General features: G+C 44.7%; 1 protein-coding gene and 1 long non-coding RNA gene across 8 annotated transcripts in view; one reads left to right on the plus strand and one right to left on the minus strand.

Annotated features, from left to right (window-relative positions):
- The window catches only part of MAP2K6 (mitogen-activated protein kinase kinase 6), a 141,614-nt gene that overhangs the window by 36,806 nt on the left and 89,185 nt on the right, over positions 1-15,623 (plus strand). The window lies entirely within an intron of this gene.
- LOC135967755 (uncharacterized) lies at positions 246-8,911 on the minus strand. Its single transcript, XR_010581966.2, has 3 exons — positions 8,565-8,911; positions 7,241-7,504; positions 246-3,029 (listed from the first exon to the last, which is right to left on the minus strand). It is a non-coding gene; the product is annotated as an uncharacterized lncRNA (long non-coding RNA).

Genomic DNA, 15,623 nt, shown 5'->3' on the forward strand with positions numbered 1-15,623 from the left:
AATGGCTCCTGTTTCCACAAGTGCTTTTTAGTTTGATGCAGAGACTCTTGGTTTTGGGATGAAGCCTTAGAGGTCATATGCCCTGTCCCAGCCTTCACCCATGGTTTGCCTCTCTGAAACATTCTGGAAGTAGGAGGTGGGAGGTCAAACTTATGATTCACATTTGGGGCAACAGAATGTCTTTTCCTTGAGACATTTTTCAGACTTGTACTTCGTGATAAAGTTGAGCTAGGAAGTGGGGCCAGTTTTCTTTTCTTTTTTTTTTTTTTTTTAGTTTATTCATCAAACACATCTCATGAGTATACTTTTTGCCTGTTACTAAAAATAGAAATAAGATCCTGCCCTCCGAGTAGTTACAGTTTAGACAGTAGAGTTTTGCAAACAGAAATATGTAATAAAATCTAAGAAGAGCACTATGGTAGAAAGTATTGATGACACATGCAGACACACAAAACAGAGGGTTCTGTTTCACCTTTGAATGAAATGGGATGGGTAGAGGTGAATCCTGAAAATGTTTATGGAAGAGATTTTATGTGAGCTGAATCCAGAGCATTGAGTAGGTTTGCATGAGTCAGACAGGGAAAGGAAACATATTCTAGACAGAGAAAACAGCGTGAATAAGGGCACAGAACCTCAGCGCATCCTGGAGGTCTGAGATCTGCAAGAATTTGTCATGGCTGAAGCGAAGGCAAACAATTAGAGTTAACAATAGCGAATGGTCAGGGGCTATCAGTGGTGTGCTCAGGCTGGCTTGTCTGGCTTATGGAAGCTGGTTATTAAATAGCCAGTCATTTTGCAAGCCGGTTGCAAGCCGGTGGTAACTGGAGATCAACAGTGGTGGAAATATTTGCACCATGGAAATCAGCAAATGCTACATATTAGGGCCTTCTCTCCCCGTCCCACAAACCAAAGAGCTGCTTTAGCAGCAGATCACTGATGGTGACCCCTTCTATGCGACTCCAGAAGTTATGATAGGACTCTTCAGTGCAGGCGATGAGAAGTGAATGTGGAAACGTTGGCAGGGAAGAAACCTGGGCAGGTTTGTAATCTAGAAAGACAGCTCTGTGTTTTTGGTCTTGCCCTTCAGGAAAGAGGCCCAAGAGGGAGATTTGCATGCAGGAAGTTTACTGGGGACTGTTCTTGGGACCAGCATTTGAGGGGACGCTAACAAAGCAGGTTTGGGCACGAGGAGGAGTCGAATGAGGAACCAGCTGTAACAGATTCCCCTGGTCCCACGGGGAAGCTTCGGAGGTAGAGTGGCCCTACCCAGAAAGGCAGGGAGGTCAGGCCTTTATACCCCTGTGCTGAGCGTGACTGGATACAGGCTGCCCCTGCAGAGGGGCACATAACCATAGTGAAGTGGTTCTCTTTCCCCGAGGGCAGTTCCTGGAGAAGACTCAGCAACTAGAGAAGAGAGTGCCTCAGGCTGAAGGTGATTCTGGTGGTGCACTCCAGTGTCCACTGCACGCTGCTGGCAGTTTGGAGAATGTATGAGATCCCTGGAGGTGGGTGGCAAGGAGGTGGTTGGGAGCGTATTGTAATAGTCCATGTTGAAGATGATGAAGGCCTGAGCTGAAGCAGCAGCGGTGGGGATGGAGGCAGTAGGAATGCGGCAACAAGGGTGTAGGTAGAGTCTATGGACAAGTTCCCCTAACGCAGTGCTTCTCAACTGAGGGTGGGAGGTTGCCCCTAGGGTACATTTATAACAACTAGAAGCAGTTTAGGTTTTCATAACTGGGGTAGGGGGAAGAGTTACTGGCATCTAGTAGGTACAGGCCGGGGATGCTGCTGAGTATTTTAAACTGGACAGGACCGTCCCCACAATAAGAATGGGCGAGCCCAGGCCGGGCGCGGTGGCTCAAGCCTGTAATCCCAGCACTTTGGGAGGCCGAGACGGGCGGATCACAAGGTCAGGAGATCGAGACCATCCTGGCTAACATGGTGAAACCCCGTCTCTACTAAAAATACAAAAAACTAGCCGGGCGAGGTGGCGGGCGCCTGTAGTCCCAGCTACTCTGGAGGCTGAGGCAGGAGAATGGCGTGAACCCGGGAGGCAGAGCTTGCAGTGAGCTGAGACCCGGCCACTGCACTCCAGCCTGGGCGACAGAGCGAGACTCCGTCTCAAAAAAAAAAAAAAAAAAAAAAAAGAATGGGCGAGCCCAAAATGTCAGTAGTACTGAATTTGACACATTCTGCCCTAATAATATTAGGAGTAAGGGAAAGGAAGTCTTTAAGATGCCTACCTTCTCTGTTCCTGCCTTGGATGTCTGAGTATTGAATCCACAATTCATTACCAGATAGCTAAAGGGAATATAGTAATTTACAGATGGATAGAGAAGAGAAGAGCTTTCATTTTGTAAGCAAATGCATATCACATTGTTTTTAAAGCCCTACCTGCCTCATAGGAAAATTTCAAGAAATCTAGATAGCAGTAGATTCATATGTCTTTCCTACTGTCTTCCTTCCAGAAGATTAAAGTGGAGTTTCATTTCTATTTAAAAACGCAGAGATAGATGTAGGTGAAAGCAAGCAAATAATAAGACAGATGAACGGCTCTTTCAATAGCCTCTGTTTTTTGCTACTGTAGTAAAAATTTTGCAAAGAAATAGTAGAACTACAGGGATAATTTTAAAATGGATTGTTTAGGTTTTAGCAAAGTAGTAAAGCAGATGATGACAATTCAATTTAATTAGGCAAAAACAGAAGTTGATTAGGGTGGTAAGAATTTAGGTCGTACCAAAGCATAATATAAAATGTCTTTGTTTGCGTCTTAACATTGGCATATCCAATTATAGTCAGTTGATGATGACTTTGGTGCTGTCTTTCATTTGGCCGAAAGCTGGTTATTGCGTAGAGTGACAGCCTCAACCAGGTGCTCTGCGATGTCCCTGTCATAGCCAAGAAGCCAACACCAATTAAGCGTTGGGACGAAGTGACTCATGGAGACACTTTGCCTTTTGCTGGGAATTACCTCATGATGCAGAGCAGGAGTTTGGCAGGAACAGGGGTGCAGATTTCTGGGATAGGCACTAGTGGGAGGAGAATAAAAGGGAGATGCATTAATTCCTGGTATGACAAAGTACATGATAGAACTAGAGCAGTGGTCTGAAAACTTTTTCTGTGAAAGGCCACACAGTAAATATTTAAAAATTTGCAGGCCATATAGTCTCTGTGGTAACTCTACTGCTGTGAGGGCAGGAAGATGACAGGCAAATGAATCCTAGTGCTGTATTCCAATAAAACTTTATTTACCAAAAGAGGTGGTGGGCCAGATTTGGCCCTTGGGCGGTAGCTTGCTGTTAGGTGTACTTGAAAAAAATGACTTTGCTGCACTGTACATGGAGATGTAGATTCAACTGTAAGATTGATGATTAAGGGGGTCAGACACATTCATTTTCTTTCCTTTATTTTGGCTTCTTTCTCCTGGTCACCTCTCTCCTTTTAAGTAATTTAGAATGCATATGTATGCATATATATGTGAATTGCTTTTTGATTGATAATTACTTTTCTGTTCTTTTTTGGAAGTCTTGAATAGTAGGAGAAACCTTTTCTAGTCCTCTCTTTCAGCCTTTTGTAAATGCAATTTAGCAGTTTTTCTCTTGGGTGTAGTTCTTAGTTACATTTTCTTCTACTTACCACTGACCTTGGGTGTAAATTAGAATCACCTGGGAAACTTTTAGACGTCTCAGTGCCCAGGCTGAGTTTGGTACCATTAATCAGAACTCCAGGGATAGCCCAGGCATCATTATATTTTAAAGCTTCCTGGGAGATTTTAGTGTGCAGCCAAGGCTGAGAATCACTTCCTTGGATTTAAAGAAGAAAGAAGAGGCCTGAACATTTGCTTTAGCTGCTGGAATAAAGAAGGAAATTGACCTGTGTAGGTAACCACTTATGGCCCTCCAGTTATAGCCACAAACATAAGAGTTTTCAGATTTTCAAGGCTACTTTCAGAAAAACGTACTTCCTAGTGACACAGTCAAAAACTCTTTGTTGTGGTTTGGTAGGAGCAATAAAAGAAATATCAGGAAGCTATTGGGATTCGACTGATGTCTATATTTCTAGCCAGAAGCGCTTCTTCCATCAGTGAGTGTGGTGACAGCCTTTGAGCTTTGTGAAAGCTTCCGGGTTCCAGTGATTAAGCCATTCCTCCTAGAAGCCAGTCTTACCAGAGATAATGATCAGGGCAGATGTTCTCACTGTGTCCAGAGGGCATAGCCTTCTAACATCATCATGGGTGCATACATAATTGATGATATTTCTTTCTTTCTTTTTTTGAGACCGAGTCTTGCTCTGTTGCCCAGGCTGGAGTGCAGTGGTACGATCTGGGCTTACTGTAACCTCCACCTCCCGGGTTCAAGTGATTCTCCTGCCTCAGCCTCCTGAGTAGCTGGGACTACAGGCGTGCGCCACCATACCTGGCTAATTTTTGTATTTTATTTTTATTTTTTTAAGTAGAGACGGGGTTTCACTATGTTGGCCAGGCTGGTCTTGAACTCTTGACCTTGTGATCCACCTGCCTCTGCCTCCCAAACTGCTGGGATTACAGGTGTGGGCCACTATGACCGGCCTAATTGATGGTATTTCTTAGAGATAACCTATTTGACTAAGCTAAATGTAATTTTTGTTATTAAAGCAACATAGGACAATTCAAAAGGTAAATTCAAGAACTGCTAGATAAAAATATGTGGAAATTCATTTGAAGATGTAGATATGGGTATAATAATATTTTGCAAGTAGGAAGATTTTAAAAGGATCTTATGGCATTTTGCTTACAAACATTGTTCTTTTCATTTTACAAATAGAAGGTCTGATCTTATGACACTGAATTACTCAAGCATTTAACAGGCTAAACTTCAAAGACTTAGTGCTTTCTTTCCTAAGCAAGAGTTAGAGAGTCATTATTATTATTATTATTATTATTATTATTATGGTTTTTTGGTGGAGGGGAGGTAAAGGTACAGTGTTCTGAAGAATTTTCCAGCTAGGAGCAAACTATTTTTAATGCCTATTACAACTTCTCAAGCTCCGTTATACTGGAGATACGAGAGTTGCTTCATTTAGTGAGGGATAATGGAAAGAGATTAGGATTCTGTCCACTGCATGTAAACAAATACCCAACAAATGTGGTGGCAACAATAGGGATTTATTACACCCTTTGTGAAGATAACTGGGTTTATACTGTTCCAGGGCTGGTTAATTCAGTAGTTTAGCCATGCCCTGGTGAGGGATGGTATCCCTACAATTCCTGATTACCTGACTTTTTCTTTCTGGTCACAGGAGGGCTACTGTAGCTCTAAATATCATGATGTAATATGACAACATCAAAAGGCAGGAAAAGAGGATGGTATTTCTCCCCTGGGTCTCATTATTTTTAATCAGGAAGGACAATCTTTTCAGAAGCTCCCAGCCGACTTTCTCTTAGGTTTCAAACCTGGAGCCTGAAGCTATGTCACTTTTTCATTCTCAAACCTGTCCTGTCAAAGGGGGGCATTATGGTTGGTATAAACTAGAGGTTAGCAAACCTTTTCTACAAAGGATGAGATGGTGAGTATTTGAGGTGTTGTGGGCCACATGTGGTCTCGGCATATTCTTGTTTGTTCTTTTTTTCCCCCTAAATCCTGTAAAAAATGCAAAAATCATTTTTTGGAACTTAAGTTCTAAAAAGCGATTTGTTTAGTTATAGCATAACAACCCTACAGATGTGCTTGGGACTGAGTGGGTTCCTGGATTTTCAGTTTGTTTGTTTGTTTGTTTGTTTGTTTGTTTTGAGATGGAGTTTTGCTCTTGTTGCCCAGGCTGGAGTGCAGTGGCGCGATCTCGGCTCACTGCAACCTCCGCCTCCCAGGTTCAAGTGATTCTCCTGCCTCAGCCTCCCGAGTAGCTGGGATTACAGGCACATGCCTAGACGCCTGGCTAATTTTTGTATTTTTAATAGAGACGTGGTTTCACCATGTTGGCCAGACTGGTCTCGAACTCTTGAGCTCAGTAAATCCACCCTCATTGGCCTCCCAAAGTGCTGGGATTACAGGTGTGGGCCACTGCGCCCGGCCTGGACTTTCAGTTTTAAACCCAGAAACATCTAGAGCAAGCTAGGTGGAGTTGATCATCCTATGTAGTGGACCTTCTAGGAACCTGGCTGTGACTGGAGGGGTGAGTGCCTATGCTTTGGGCCTCTTTGGCGGAAAATAATACCTGTGTCTTGAGATGTGTCTTCTGTTCCATTACAGAGAAGAAACCTGGTTAGGGATGACCTGGGGTTTGTGTTGAGTCTTATTTCAAAGTAAGGCAATTTTATGTCTTCAGAACTTCAGGAAATCATTGATTCTAGAGATTAGCTTGGATTAAACTTCTCCATTGTCATTATCAGATATTGAAACTCATTAGAGTTTGGTCTACTCAGAGCTACCCAACTGTGATGTTCATAAGGTGGATGGTCATTGGAGGGTAAGGTGTTGTTGCAAACAGAGATTTGCTTGACTGGGCCAATTGTTTTCTCAGTGGGATCTAGGCATCTTGGGTGATGTCTGCTCTAAGTGATTTTTCCCCACTGGTCTGTTACCCCTAAACCCTGTTATTTCTACCCAGATATGTCTCCCCATCTAGCCTTCCTCCTTCATTCTAGTTCATTGCTTTCTTGTGGGTACTGACCATTTCATGAGTATTCTTACCCCACCTGCCCTTAGATAGAGACATTTTTCATCACTCTACAAATCCCTCCCCTGCACTGCTGCTGAGTATCTTCCTACAACACATCTGTCCCCACTTTTCTGCTTTAAAGTTGTCCCTGCTGCTTCCTTTGGACACTTCCATTTGACTGATAAATGCCAGCTTCTTAGCTTGGACGCTCTACCTACTCAACTGCTTCACGGCCACTCATATGGAATCCTCTCACAATCCATGTTTTTGCATATGCTGTTCCCTTCTAGAACATCTCCTTTTCCTTGTGGAACCATCCTTTCTGACCTAAATCAAATGTCTTCTCTGTGAGACTTCCTCAGCAAGAGTTTCTACCGCAGAGAGACCTCAGCATCTCTCTACAACGGTGGCTTCTTCTGTTGAAGGATGCAGCTTAGGATTTACCAGATCAAGGCATGGACCCCTGCTAGTCCTTCTAATTACCTTTGTGCATTCATGGGAAGCATTTGAGGAAGGACTCCCACTGCCAGCACCATTACACGATTTTCCCTGTCTTATCTGATGCCTGTGGACATGTTTATCCCCTAAGTTGAGTGGTTTTTACCTGGAAATCTTCAGTATTTGGCCAAATCTTCAGTGTCTGAATGAACAAAGGAGCTCAAGTTGGAATTTTCGTAGGGGATCCTCTTCTTATTAAAGTCTGTCCTTCCCTGGGGGCTTGCTACTCCAAGTATGGTCCCTGGACTTACAGACCATCAGCCTGGCAGCATCAGGGAACTTGTTAGAAATGCAGGATTTCAGCTGGGTGTAGTGGCTCACACCTGTACTCCCAGCTCTCTGGGAGGCCGAGGGAGGAGGACCACTTGAGCTAAAAACAAACAAACAAACAAAAATTAGCTGGGCATGATGGCCCATGCCTATAGGCTCAGCTATTGAGGAGGCTGAGGCCGGAGGATTGCTTGAGCCCAGAAGATAGAGGCTATGGTGAGCTATGATCACACTACTCCAGCCTGAGTAACAGAGCAAGACCCTGTCTCAAGAAAAAAAAAAAAAAAGCAGGATCTCTAATCCCACCTCAGAGCTGCTGCATCAGGATGTATTTTCTAGTAATGTCTGCAGAAGATTCATGTGCACATTAAAGTTTGGGAAGCACTGCTTTAGGCTGGTCTCAAATTATGGCCCATTACTACCTATAACAGAATACCCTAGAATTCAGGGAGTCCTAACAAAATTGCAACTGCCTCTCTTCCTTCCTTCCTTCTGTCCCTCCTTCTTTCTTTCATTTCTTTCTTGGAGTCAGAGTCTTACTCTGTCACCCAGACTGGAGTGCATTGGTGCCATCTTGGCTCACTGCAACCTCTGCCTTCTGGGTTCCAGTGATTCTCGTGCCTGAGCCTCCCAAGTAGCTGGGATTACAGGTGCCCACCACCACGCCCAGCTAATTTTTGTATTTTTAGTAGAGATGGGGTTTCACCATCTTGGCCAGGCTGGTCTCAAACTCCTGTCCTCAAGTGATCTGCCTGCCTCGGCCTCCCAAAGTGCTGGGATTGCAGATGTGAGCCACTGCACCCTGCTGCTCCTTCTTTCTTAAAATGCACATTCGCAGGACCTGCTGTCTGCCTGGGATTCTGCTGAATCAGAATCCCAGTGGGGAGGGCCACTGTATTTTAAACAAATACCTCAGGAGATTCTTATCACCCTGAAGTATAAGGACCACATTCCAGGGCAAATTTTAACTGTTTAGTTGTCTCTGATTTTCCTCAAAACCGTGGACTGAAGATGCTCACCTTCAAAATTAGTGTTAAGTCTCTTGTGGTCTATACCCATCCACCTTTCCAGTTTCCCTGTTGCTGTTAATAGCACTGTCGTTCTCCTGCTGTCGCTAGATTTCCACCTGGCTTTCATTCCCATTATTGAAATACTCTTACCTTGTGCAGTGTCTCCAAGTTTCAGGAAAGAAAAGAAGAAGTTTTTGTTAGCATCTGTGGCCTTTTCTAGCAATTGTCCTATTTCTTTGCAGGTGTTACTTTCCTGTCAAGTTCATGGTGTGTTGCCCCTGTCCCCGTTCTCTGTTGTAGTCTGGCTTCTCTTCCCACTTCTCCACCAAAACTCTTCTCTCAGAAGTCACCAGGGACTTCCTTATTTTCAAATTCACTGACCTTTTGGAGTACATTAAAGTAAACCTCTTAGAGGTTGGCAACCTTATAAAAAAAATTTGTATTTGGTTCTAACCTCCTTTGCTGGTGTGCAAAGTTGAACATGAATAGCAACCTCTAAGCCAGAGAGAAATTGGATCTTACTGTGTCTTAACTTGCCAGTCCCCAGGGTAGGAAAGTAGTTGGTCACTGAAAGTTTTTATACTTAAAAACGTGTTTTACAAATTCAGGTTTACTGTGATTTTTTTTCAACCATTAAGCTAGTTATTTTAATTTCTAATTCCTTTGATTACTGAATTCCTTCAGGCAAATAATTGCCTGTACTTTTCTTGTGATGGTTAATGTTATGTAGTTGATTCTAACTAGAGTTTCCCCTTGTTTTCTGGAATGCACCCATATTCAGAGTACCTAAGTCAGTCGTTATCTTCCCTTTGAGAATATGTGAAATAAATCTTTATAATTCAAGGAAAAGAGAAGAACTTAGATTAAAAGGAAATAGAATAAGAAATACATACACTGGGATCACGCCTGTAATCCCAGAACTTTGGGAGGTCGAGGTGGGTGGATCACCTGAGGTCAGGAGTTCAAGACCAGCCTGGCCAACATGGTAAAACCCTGTCTCTACTAAAAATACGAAAATTAGCCAGATGTGGTGGCACGTGCCTATAGTCTCAGCTACTCGGGAGGTTGAGGCAGGAGAATCGCTTGAACCCGAAATGCGGAGGTTACGGAGATTGCACCACTGCACTCCAGCCCCGGCAACAGCAAGACTCCGTCTCAAAAAAAAAAAAAAAAAAAAAAGGAAAAAAAGAAATACACAGATTGCAAGGTGTCTTTCCTAAAAAAAATATTTTCTTTCCTTCCTCCCTGCTTCCTTCCCTCCCTTCCTCTTTTTCTTCCTTCCTCTCTTTCTTTCATCTTGCCTTCTGCCTTCCCTTTCTCCCTCCCTTTCTTCTTCCCTTTTACCCTCCTTCCTCCCCACCTTCCTCTTTTTCTTCCTTCCTTCTTTTCCTTCTCCCTGCCTTCCGCCTTCCCTCCATCCCTCCCTCACTTTCTTCTTTCCTTTTACCCTGCTTCCCTCGTTTCCTCCCTTCATCTTTTGTTTCCTCCTTTCCTTCTTTTTACATATTCAGCAGGCACATCCCAGACAGCACATTAGGTTCTGGGATAGAGCAATGAAACAAAAGTGGCCCCTTGCCTTTGAGATGCTTCCAGCTTAGCATGGGGCGGTCCTGTCATCAAATAAACATAACAGATTGCTAAACATACCGGGTAAGTCAGGGTCCAGTGGTGAGGGGAGGGTGTCCTGAAGGTGGGGTACATGGAGAATGGGTGGAAACTCATATCAGAAGGACAGGTGCTTGAGGTGAATGTCGAAAGTTTGCACCAGGCCGGGGGCGGTGGCTCACGCCTGTAATCCCAGCACTTTGGGAGGCCGAGACGGGCGGATCACCCAGGAGATTGAGACCATCCTGGCAAACACGGTGAAACCCTGTCTCTACTAAAAATACAAAAAATTAGCCGGGCGTGGTGGCGGGCGCCTGTAGTCCCAGCTATTGGGGAGGCTGAGGCAGGAGAATGGCATGAACCCGGGAGGCAGAGCTTGCAGTGAGCTGAGATCGCGCCACTGCACTCCAGCCTGGGCGACAGAGCAAGACTCCGTCTCAAAAAAAAAAAAAAAGTTTGCACCATTAGGAAGACAGAGGTAGTTAAGGCACTGCAGATACATGAGCAAGACCCGGAGGTGTGAGATTAGCTGGTGCAGCTGAAGGAGTATTGAGAGACGAGGCTGGGCCAAGCAAGGAGGAACACGTGTTGGGATTTTAATGTGGGAAGTAGCATGAACATGTGTCTGTGATAGAGGACAGTGGATAGGAGAAATGCAGTCCTCAAAAATGGGAGATCAGTAAGAAAACCAGTGCAAAAGTCTAGCTAAGACTTGTTAGACCAGGGCACAGTATTTTTTTGTTTCTGTTGGAACAGTGTCCCACTGTGTCGCCCTGGAGTGCAGCGGCATGATCATGGCTCACTGCAGCCTTGACCTCTTGGGCTCAAGCGATCCTCCCATCTCAGCCTCCCAAGTAGCTGAAACTACAGGGGTGTGTCCCCACCCTTGGTTAATTTTTGTGTTTTTGTAGAGACAGGGTGTCCCCATGTTACTCAGGCTGGTCTTGAATTCCTGGGCTCAAGCGATCCACCCGCCTTGACCTCCCAAGGTGCTGGGATTACAGGCCTGAGCCACCATACCTGGTCTGGGTGCAGTACTAAGAAGTGACGTAGAGTAGTAGAAACCTGGAGAATAGGTTGCCATGGGTGAGCTGCACAGGGAAAGAATAGGCTGAAGACAGAATCAACCTTTGATCAGGAGGAGTGAAGGAAGAGCTCCTTAGGGAAGTAGAATGTGAAACAGATTCAAAACACTACCCCTGGCCGGGCGCGGTGGCTCAAGCCTGTAATCCCAGCACTTTGGGAGGCCGAGACGGGCGGATCATGAGGTCAGGAGATCGAGACCATCCTGGATAACCCAGTGAAACCCCGTCTCTACTAAAAAATACAAAAAAAAAATTAGCCGGGCGAGGTGGCGGGCGCCTGTAGTCCCAGCTACGCGGGAGGCTGAGGCAGGAGAATGGCGTGAACCCGGGAGGCGGAGCTTGCAGTGAGCTGAGATCCGGCCACTGTACTCCAGCCTGGGCAACAGAGCCAGACTCCGTCTCAAAAAAAAAAAAAAAAAAAAAAAACACTACCCCTTTCTGACTAACAAGAAAGTCCTTTTTCTACTCTAAAAAGCATATAGTAAAAGACGTGAGTGGTATTCCCCTATTCCTTTGCCTTCTGGAGTAACTCACAGCAAATCGACTCCCCTTTCGACATGATAGCTCTTGAAATGATTGAAGGAAAACTCTCATGATTTTCGTTAATCTATTCCTCCCTGGTTTATGTACTCCTGGGTGTCCTCCCTGCTCTGTATGTGACATGGTTTCTAAACCACTCACCTGCCCTGTGAGCACAGCCAGCAACACGTGGTCCCGATGCAATGGAAAGAATGAGGGCAGTGACTGGCCCTGTCTTCATCCTTTTCTCCTTCAGCAGAGATTTATTTCTTCCAATTTCTGCAGCCAACTCTGTGGGAGTTGTTGGGTTGGTGAACCCGAGGGGTGGAATAGACGGCTCTAGGACCACTGAATAGCCTAGCTTTGTTGAGGAGCATGTTTTCCTGACGGTTTATGGTGCCTGACAGGGTCGTTTTTGTTCTGGGGAAAGCTCATTTGATAAAGCAGGCTGCTGAGAAAGCTGTGGGGCTCCACTCTTTCTGGGGATATCTCCAAGGCCCCCCAGAGAGCTGCGATTTAACATCCCGCAGACACCCCTTGCTCACGGAGGTCATCTGAGGCCCTTTGCATCCTCGTCCCAAGTCGAACTCCGATAGTGGAGGGGAGAGAAACTGTTGCCAACTTCACCAGCTTAATAGTAGTCAGGAAGGAGTTCAGGCCAGCAAGATTCCATTTTAATCGTCAATCACACATTACCAAATAAAAAAGAAAGAAAAAGCTGCAGCTGTGTGCCACTCTTCATAACTTGCCCTCCGTGGTTGGCAGTCAGATTGCTTTCTTTTGCAGAAAACACGATGTCAGGTTTAGTCAGAATTTATGCGTAGAAATTCGCAAGGAGGCAGTTTGGAAAGGAAGGTGAAATTAGTGAGGTTTTTAGTTCGCACTTGGGACGAATTACAGACATTCGGGATGGTGGCATACAAAAGTATGCTGCATTTTCCTTCTCGGCCCCCCTGCTTCATCTCATAGCCCTGGGCACATTGCGGAATCCTTCACAGATGGGGTTTAAATATAGCAGGGCACAACACTGGCCACAGAGGACACGAGAACCTCTACCTCAGTTAGCAGAGGACAGGTTAGCACCTCCTCTATCCAGGGGATGGACTCTGGTCAGCTGATCGGTGTGGCACATACATTCTTCCGAGAGTAAAGAGATGCTTGGCTGGTCTCTGTGGGTTCCAGCACATGCGGTCCCTCCATAAAACGACAAGAGAACACAGTGTGCTACTGAACGCCACTAGATCTGCATTGAGCCATCTATGTTTTCCTCTAGAGCTGCGACAAAGGTGGTTTCTTCAGGTGAATTCCAGACCAGCCATCTAAGGCGCTTCAGGTTCAAGTCCCATTTCCACCCCATTTGAGTTTGATGGCCTTGGGTCAACTTCTCAACCACTCAGAACTACAGTTTCTTCTTCAATATGTGTACAGGCCATGGAGATTTTTGCCCTGCATATGTGACCCTGCACGATTAAGTCTCAGCCTCATTTCTGGGCCTGTCCTGCACTGTTCTCCTTTTTTCACACTCTGGCCTTCAGCTAGACGTTCTGCGAGGCTCTTGGATTTTCCACCTTTATGCTCTTGTTATTGCTGCTTTCCTTCCCCTTGCCCTTAGAATGCCCTTTTCTCCATATTTGCCTTTAAGAAGTCATGTTTTTGGCTGGGCGTGGTGGCTCACCCCTATAATCCCAGCACTTTGGGAAGCCGAGGCAGGTGGATCACGAGGTCAGGAGATGGAGACCATTCTGGCTAACACTGTGAAACCCCATCTAAAAGAGGACCAGCAATGTCTTGTCTTTTTTCTGTTTGCCTTTCATGGACAGCACGCAGGGTGCTTGCTGGCTGATAAATCCATATGGTCAGGATTGGCTGACTCTTTCATGTCTTAGGTGGTAATGAGAGATGTATTTGACGTTGCTGCCCCTGCTGACTTGTGGGTGCACCAGCCATTGGGGTGCCTCCATGAAACACAGTGTTAGAGGCTTATGGCTAAGAAACTGATTTGAAGTGTGTGAACGTGTGCCAAGAAACAATGATACAGCTTTTGTTATTTTATAATGTTCAGATAATCAATATGAAGCATTTTTTTACATTTTGCTTTCAGGTACATATGTGTATGTGTGTGTCTGTGTGTATACATATATATATACACACACTCTAATATACATATATGTATATTAGTGAATCTACTTAGAAAGAATTTTCTTTTGAAAATAAAATATAACCAGCAATTTGGGAGGCCGAGGTGGGTGGATCACCTGAGGTGAGGAGTTCAAGATCAGCCTGACCAACATGATGAAACCCCATCTCTACTAAAAATACAAAATTTAGCCAGGCATGGTTGCATGTGCCTGTAATCCCAGCTACTCTGGGGGCTGAGACAGGAGAATAGCTTGAACCTGGGAGGCGGAAGTTGCAGTGAGCCGAGATTTTGCCATTGCAGTTCAGCTATACATTGCATAGGCTCACCAATATAACAAAAGCAGTTTATTGACTGATAGATAAATATTTAAAATATTGTATAAGTTGTTATTTTGTTTTATTTTTTAATTTATTTACTTATTTTTTTGAGATGGAATCTCACTGTGTTGCTCAGGCTGGAGTGCAGTGGTGTGATCTCGGCTCACTGTAGACTCTGCTTCCTGGGTTCAAGCGATTCTCCTGCCTCAGCCTCCTGAGTAGCTGGGATTACAGTGTCTGGGTCTTAGGTTCCTTGCCTGTCAAATGGAGACAGTAATAGTTGATTACATAATTTTCATGAAGATTAAATGAGTTATTGCACGTTTAGTATAGTGCTTTCCCCTTATAAACACTCACTACTTATTTTTATTTTTTATTTTTTATTTTCGAGAAAGAGTCTGGCTCTATTGTCCAGGCTGGAGTGCAGTGGTACAATTTCGGCTCACTGCAACCACCACCTCCCAGGTTCACGTGATTCTCCTGCCTCAGCCTCTTGAGCAGCTGGGACTACAGGCGTGCACCACCACACCTAGCTAATTTTTGTATTTTTAGTAGAGATGGGGTTTCACTATGTTGCCCAAGCTGGTCTCAAACTCCTGACCTCAAGTGATCTGCCCATCTTGGTCCCCCAAAGTGCTGGGATTACAGGCGTGAGCCCTCACTGCTTATTTTTGTAAGACGTCTTTTTATCTTTGCTAGATTGTGTATTTATTTATTTATCTGAGACAGAGTCTCACTCTGTTGCCTGGGCTGGAGTGCAGTGGTACGATCTTGGCTCACTGCAGCCTCTACCTCCTGGGTTCAAGCCGTTCTCCTGCTTCAGCCTCCTGAGTAGCTGGGATTACAGGCGTGTGCCACCACACCTGGCTAATTTTTGTATTTTTAGTACAGATGGGGTTCCACCATGTTGGTCAGACTGGTCTGGAACTGCTGACCTTGTGATCCCTCCGCCTTAGCCTCCCAAAGTGCTGGGATTACAGGCGTGAGCCACTGCGCCCGGCCAGATTGTGTGTTTATTTAAGAGAATAAATATTTTATTTATTTTTACAGATCCCCACAGAGCCTGATGCATAATAGCTCCTTGATAATATTTGTTGAATGAATGAATGGTAGCTATTTTAATGGTCAGAGCCACCTGGACTCATTTGAGTTGCTATCTATACATATGAGATTGGACCATATCCAGGCAAGAATTCCAGATTCATCCTGTCCTTGTTAATACCCTAGTTGGGCTAACTGAAATGACTGCCTGGAACACAAAGTCTTTAATAAAATGATATTACTATTCTCTATAAATCTGTAAGTTACGACCTGCCCTCATTTCCCTTATTTAAATTTTTCCTGTCTTCTTGCATTTTGGATCAAAAGCAACCTAAGTTTTATAACTTCAGCAAAGGTAAACATTTCTTCCTTTTGCTTTAAGATTCCCAGGGTATGTGTATTCAATCAGCAAACGTTTGTGAAGTGACCTACTGTACACTTGGCAGCAGGCTGAAAGACAAAAGGCCACCTCCTGATACATCCTCATTGCTGATTTTGTTAA

The sequence above is a fragment of the Macaca fascicularis genome, chromosome 16 (genome assembly GCF_037993035.2).
Source record: "Macaca fascicularis isolate 582-1 chromosome 16, T2T-MFA8v1.1".
In the NCBI taxonomy this organism is placed as follows: domain Eukaryota; kingdom Metazoa; phylum Chordata; class Mammalia; order Primates; family Cercopithecidae; genus Macaca; species Macaca fascicularis.